Genomic DNA, 7200 nt, shown 5'->3' on the forward strand with positions numbered 1-7200 from the left:
TTACAAGTACCTATCTCTATCCGCACGCAAGTTGATTATGGATTTAAATTTTTATTGGAACATTCAGTACAGATGGAAATTACTTGCCATCTGCATCACTTGATTAATCAGCTATCTGTACTGCAGGACCTAAAAAGTCGCATCGAAAGATTATAAAAAGTGATTGTTTTACAAAAGACGTAATTTCTTCCTTATGTTTACTCTGTGCGTCAGGCCCAGTCCCAACATCTTTGATGTAACTACACGTCAATATTGAAACTGGTCTTTGATGATGGACGTTAGAAAAAGGGTAGTTTGTTTTCCTTCTTGGGTCAACGTGTTCTGAATTCAGGCAGCTGATGATGTGGTGTCTTCTTTCAAGTCTCAGATACACTTACCTGTACGGAGCAGTGATTACTGATGTTTCTCAATCCACCCTTATAGACATCTTTACAAACATGTATATACTTCCAAACAAAGGCCAATTTTACAAATGCCAAAATGTCATGCTTTTCTGATCCTGCCTTTCCTGTTTGTACTTTGTGCTTCTTATTAAACCGCCGCCATATAGCTGGAATCTTGCTGAGTGCGGTGTTAGCAACAAACAAATCTTATGAAACCACCGCCATATAGCTGGAATCTTGCTGAGTGCGGTGTTAGCAAGAAACAAATCTTATGAAACCACCGCCATATAGCTGGAATCTTGCTGAGTGCGGTGTTAGCAAGAAACAAATCTTATGAAACCACCGCCATATAGCTAGAATCTTGCTGAATGCGGTGTTAACAACAAACAAATCTTATGAAACCACCGCCATATAGCTGGAATCCTGCTGAGTGTGGTGTTAACAACAAACAAATCTTATGAAACCACCGCCATATAGCTGGAATCTTGCTGAGTGCGGTGTTAACAACAAACAAATCTCATGAAACCACCGCCATATAGCTGGAATCTTGCTGAGTGCGGTGTTAACAACAAACAAATCTCATGAAACCACCGCCATATAGCTGGAATCTTGCTGAGTGCGGTGTTAACAACAAACAAATCTTCATGAAACCACCGCCATATAGCTGGAATCTTGGTTGAGTGCGGTGTTAACAACAAACAAATCTCATGAAACCACCGCCATATAGCTGGAATCTTGCTGAGTGCGGTGTTAACAACAAACAAATCTTATGAAACCACCGCCATATAGCTGGAATCTTGTTGAGTGCGGTGTTAACAACAAACAAATCTTCATGAAACCACCGCCATATAGCTGGAATCTTGCTGAGTGCGGTGTTAACAACAAACAATCTTTATGAAACCACCACCATCTAGCTGGAATCTTGCTGAGTGCGGTGTTAACAACAAACAAATCTTTATGAAACCACCGCCATATAGCTGGAATCTTGCTGAGTGCGGTGTTAACAACAAACAAATCTTATGAAACCACCGCCATATAGCTGGAATCTTGCTGAGTGCGGTGTTAACAACAAACAAATCTTATGAAACCACCGCCATATAGCTGGAATCTTGCTGAGTGCGGTGTTAACAACAAACAAATCTTATGAATCCACCGCCATATAGCTGGAATCTTGCTGAGTGCGGTGTTAACAACAAACAAATCTTATGAAACCACCGCCATATAGCTGGAATCTTGCTGAGTGCGGTGTTAACAACAAACAAATCTTATGAAACCACCGCCATATAGCTGGAATCTTGCTGAGTGCGGTGTTAACAACAAACAAATCTTATGAAACCACCGCCATAGCTGGAATCTTGCTGAGTGCGGAGTTAACAACAAACAAATCTTATGAAACCACCGCCATATAGCTGGAATCTTGCTGAGTGCGGTGTTAACAACAAACAAATCTTATGAAACCAACGCCATATAGCTGGAATCTTGTTGAGTGCGGTGTTAACAACAAACAAATCTCATGAAACCACCGCCATATAGCTGGAATCTTGCTGAGTGCGGTGTTAACAACAAACAAATCTTATGAAACCACCACCATCTAGCTGGAATCTTGCTGAGTGCGGTGTTAACAACAAACAAATCTTATGAAACCACCGCCATAGCTGGAATCTTGCTGAGTGCGGTGTTAACAACAAACAAATCTTATGAAACCACCGCCATATAGCTGGAATCTTGCTGAGTGCGGTGTTAACAACAAACAAATCTTATGAAACCACCGCCATAGCTGGAATCTTGCTGAGTGCGGTGTTCACAACAAACAAATCTTATGAATCCACCGCCATATAGCTGGAATCTTGCTGAGTGCGGTGTTAACAACAAACAATCTTATGAAACCACCGCCATATAGCTGGAATCTTGCTGAGTGCGGTGTTAACAACAAACAAATCTTATGAAACCACCGCCATATAGCTGGAATCTTGCTGAGTGCGGTGTTAACAACAAACAAATCTTATGAAACCACCGCCATATAGCTGGAATCTTGCTGAGTGCGGAGTTAACAACAAACAAATCTTATGAAACCACCGCCATATAGCTGGAATCTTGCTGAGTGCGGTGTTAACAACAAACAAATCTTATGAAACCACCGCCATATAGCTGGAATCTTGCTGAGTGCGGTGTTAACAACAAACAAATCTTATGAAACCAAGACGTTGTCACTGTATTGGAAGGAAATATTAACTGTTAGTTGTTTGACATACATCCGGAGAGTTTGCCAGAGACAAATGACTTCAACATTTGAAAGGACAATGTTCTATATCATGATCAGTTTTAGAAAATCTTCAGGACATCGGATGACAAACAGCCATGTCATCTGAATCATAGACCTTGAGTTTACGATTAAAGTCGCCTTTGAAAGCTTTGCCTTTGAAGGATGTTTTTGTTGGGTCAGACAAATTCCATCCTTAGTAAGTACTGTGCAGGAGTCGTTAATCTTCCTGCAGAGTTGCGTCCCTTGGTCGTCTCAGGATCCGCTAACCTTGGGTCGAATTAGAGATTAGCTCAAGAGATTTCACCTATCACCTCCATAGATATTAGTTTACTTCACACAGTGATACACATGATCCCATATGAAGCTGTTTCCCCATGTAACAAACGAAATGCAAGCAGCCATTAGCTTACTAAATATGTGCGAGAGGAATGAATCAGTATGCTAATGTCTCACCACAGTGTCACTTCATCTTACATGTCTCTCTCTATAACAGTTTAACACAGATTTGCATTGTGATTGGGCCGCTTGTCAAAGCAGTGCGAAGAGTTCGACATGCCCGACATGGGACGGAATTTGGAGACGTGTGGCAAAATGGTATCAGCAACATGGACAGATTTCAGGCTTACAATACGGCATGTCATTTCATCATAGGCATTTAATACCAAGGTCTAAGGCTGATTTTGTGAAGACAGTCAGTAATTGAAAACAATAATCACATTTTGGCAAATAATCCGTGTAATGGGTAATTTCCGCCATCGCAGGTTCAAGCGGATTGCTAGACTTTTCTGGACTGTTTATTATCTCTTTGTACGTAGCCAATTTTGACACAGTTTAACGACTTCTAGATTATACTGCAACGACAATGTTTCGGCATACCGCCAGTCCAGATTGACAACAGCATATGTATCTACACCGAAACTTCGCTATTACAGTATAACAGAGAATTCGTTATCCACAAATTGTGCCGACTTTTAACACATGCCTATCAAACAATTTGGTGGAGCGGTGGTAAATTGTGTAACGAGTGAAACTGAAATATTGTTTGTGTAATAAGAGAAAAATAATAATGCTAGGTTGAGTTGCATAAATATCGTTCGAGTTAGAAGAAGGATCATTTCCTGGGACCGACCTTGGATATCGCGCCAAAGGACTATGTGAAATAATGCTTATCTTCAAACGATGTCTGAAAATATGCTCCAAAGGCCCTTCGGGGCGTGATATATCTAGAGTCAGAACAAAATATTCAGTAATGAGTTAGTATGGTCTTACGCCGCTTTTAGCAATATTCCAGCAATATCACGGCGGGGGACTCCAGAAATGGGCTTCACACATTGTGTCCATGTGGGGAATCGAACCCGGGTCGTCGGCGTGACGAGCGAACGCTTTAACCATTAGGTTCTCCCACCGCCCCTATTAAATACTGGGATAAGGTAGGTAAATATAACTGACCGGCTCAAATCATGCTATGTTTGCTTGTGTGAAACCTATTTTTTTCCTTTCTGTTTTTTTTAACTGTCCAGCGAGAAAATTGTAGTAGCTATAGCTAGTAACTTTCGGGGTTCCTTATAGGCATATAGAAGTTGGTATTCAGGTATAAGCTTAAGACAAAATATTATGGATAGCTTCTTTATTGCATACCCGCACAGGTACAATGCGCGAAACCCATTTCTGGTGTCCCCCGCCGTGATATTGCTGGAATATTGCCCAAAGCGGCGTAAAATTAAACTCTTTCACTTTAAATATTGTATAAACAACGTTTCTGGGCTTTTCCTTGTCCCATCGTCAGGTGAATGACGAAGGGGCAAGGAAAAGCCCTGAAACGTTGTGTATACAATAAAGAAGAAGTTGACATCCATAATATTTTGTATTATACTAACTTTCGGTTTGACATTACAGTGCCAACTGCGTGCGTGAACTCATTTATCACCATTGTATGTCTTGTCCGACTCAATACACCAAGCACGAATACATCCAGTACCTAGAACAATTGAGGCGGACGCGAGATACTTCCCGTTGTGAGATCGTGAACTCTTTGACCCACGCTGTTGTTGGCAATCCTTGTAGGTCAGTAGGTGGACCCTGTCGGCGACTCCAAACACCCCTTCACCTGCCTGTGTGAGCTCTACCTGCTAATTACGTGTTTGTTTACAGTAACTTAAGGGGTATCGCTGGCTTTGTGACTCACGACAGCGAAACAGACATCAGTGAATATTAACTGTGTTTCTTCTGTGGCTTGATGAATGGACCATACCTCCACCTGATCGTCATAGGGATTAGTCAAATATGCCTGGCATTGAACTTGGGGAATCCGGAATGTAGAAAAAACAAGCTTCTACCTTGTTGTTTTTAAAAGCCTCAGGGTGTAATTTAGCTGTGACTTGCGTTTAAGGCCACACATAGTTTTGGTTGTTTAGGAATCCCAAACACCTAACGGGAAAGAAAGAAAAGTTTTTGTGTTTTTTCTTTTCATTCGGCTGACTTGAGAAATATCTTTCTAAAAGTCTCTAGATTCAACAGACAATTCATCCTTGGCATTTCTTCTTGATTCTCTACACATGGTCTCTCGGTTTTCTTGCCTTATCAGTTAACTTTTTATAAAAAAATTAAATATACTCATAGAAATGAATAAGGGAACACATGAAAGTACAGTGTTCCTTTATTTATTTCCAGAATTGTACTCACAGTGCAATACATACCTTGTGAAGAGACCTGGAAAAGAATAAAGGAACACTTGTACTTTCATGTGTTCCCGTATTTGTTTCCATGAGTATATATTGAAACAGTGTATGTTATATGTTTAATCTTTTCCCCTACCAACCAACATTATACAGCCAAAAATCTGTAAACCAAAAAACTGTCTGGCCTAAGCATAAGATGGCTGCTAGACACAAGGATATATTGCTAAGCTTGTTTTACGTCATACCAAGAAGTTGAAAAGCAAGGTGTATACAAAGCCCTTTTATCTTACATTTATACGCATATGAGACAAGACTGATGAAAAGTGTTTGAAGTGGACTGATGCTGATTGATGAGTATTTCATTGTCATCACTGCCTCTGTGCCTGATGTGGGAGTACAGCTCATTGTGACGCAGTAGATATATGTTGACACATTCGGTGACAGGTATCTAGCTGTTGGTGAACCAGGGATTATAACCCCCTACCATCCCACCCCTGTATCTAAATGATGCAGCTGGTGATTGCATAAACGTGTCAGCTTTACTATAGAATCTGAAGTCCCAGTTAGAACTGGTTTTCAGCAATCCATGCTTGTCCTAAGAGGGCGGATGGCTGGTCATGCTCGCTGGCTTGGTTGATGAGCGTCATGTATCACAATTGCATAGATTGATGCTGATAATGTCCATTACTAGAACGTCTGGTCCACACTATAATTTACAGACCACCCTTATATAGATGGAAAATTGCAGAGTGTGACCTTAAGTACACACTATTCTTGTTCTTTATTTTATTTTCTTTATTTTTATTTTGTTTTGATTCATTCATTAATGTCCTAATGTCTGCTCCATAGAATTATGTCAAGATATAACGAACTATATGCGGAGAAGCATTGACATAGGCCATATGGCCTGTTTGCTAATCCTATTTCCATTTTGTTATGTCGTGTATTATGAAAAATGTAAACATTAATGGAAATAAAATACTGTTTAAATCACACACTATTCTTGTTGTATGAGTGAACACTGGAAATACCCAAGTCTGATTCAGTGAAACCAGTGATTGAATTCAAGAACCACAATAAACATATTGTAGACTTGCAATCAAGTCAACCAAACCTACTGATTGATCCAACCCAGAATCCAAGATGGAGTATGACAGTAACCTCCACTGACCACACTTCAGATTTTCTAGAAAACTGAAGCATAGATTAATGCAGCCAAATCTGGGATTAGAATCCACCACTGCAGATCCAGGCATAATCAAGGGACACAACACAGCGTTTTGTCATACACTATTGGTCATTAGCCAACATGAAACAATCCTTTAAGCTTTGCATAAGCTTAGTTGTATCTGGAAGCCAGCAAGAATGGCTTTGAACACCAGCATCCAATAACTTGTCTAGACCAGTGATCTGTTTGTTTCAGTCTCGGCAGTCAATACCCAGTACTTATGTGTTAAACAGATCAAAAGATTTTAGTGATGTATGAGTTTTAGCAATATTCCAGCAATATCATGGTGGAGGACACCAGAAATGGGCTTCACACATTATGCCCATGTGGGGAATTGAACCCGGGTCTTCAGCATGACGAGCGAACTCTTTCACCATTAGGCTACCCCACCGCCCTCAAAAGAATTTAGAAATTATACACCAAGTCTTGCAAGATTCTGGCTTGAGTAGCTATACCCGCCTTCCCCCCAAAACAACTTCTGTTCGCAGAAAAGTCTTTCACTCTGAACAATTTAAATTCAACTCATCACACACTGTAATCTTACTTTAAACTCTTAATGCCTTTGAAAATAACCTTTTGAATGTTAGTTACGCAGGAAGAATCTCTTTCTCATTCCTGACGCCTGCTCTTTTTTCCAAATCCTTCATT

The sequence above is a fragment of the Haliotis rubra genome, unplaced genomic scaffold (assembly GCF_003918875.1).
Source record: "Haliotis rubra isolate DU_JTF1 unplaced genomic scaffold, ASM391887v1 Scf170, whole genome shotgun sequence".
Lineage (NCBI taxonomy): Eukaryota > Metazoa > Mollusca > Gastropoda > Lepetellida > Haliotidae > Haliotis > Haliotis rubra.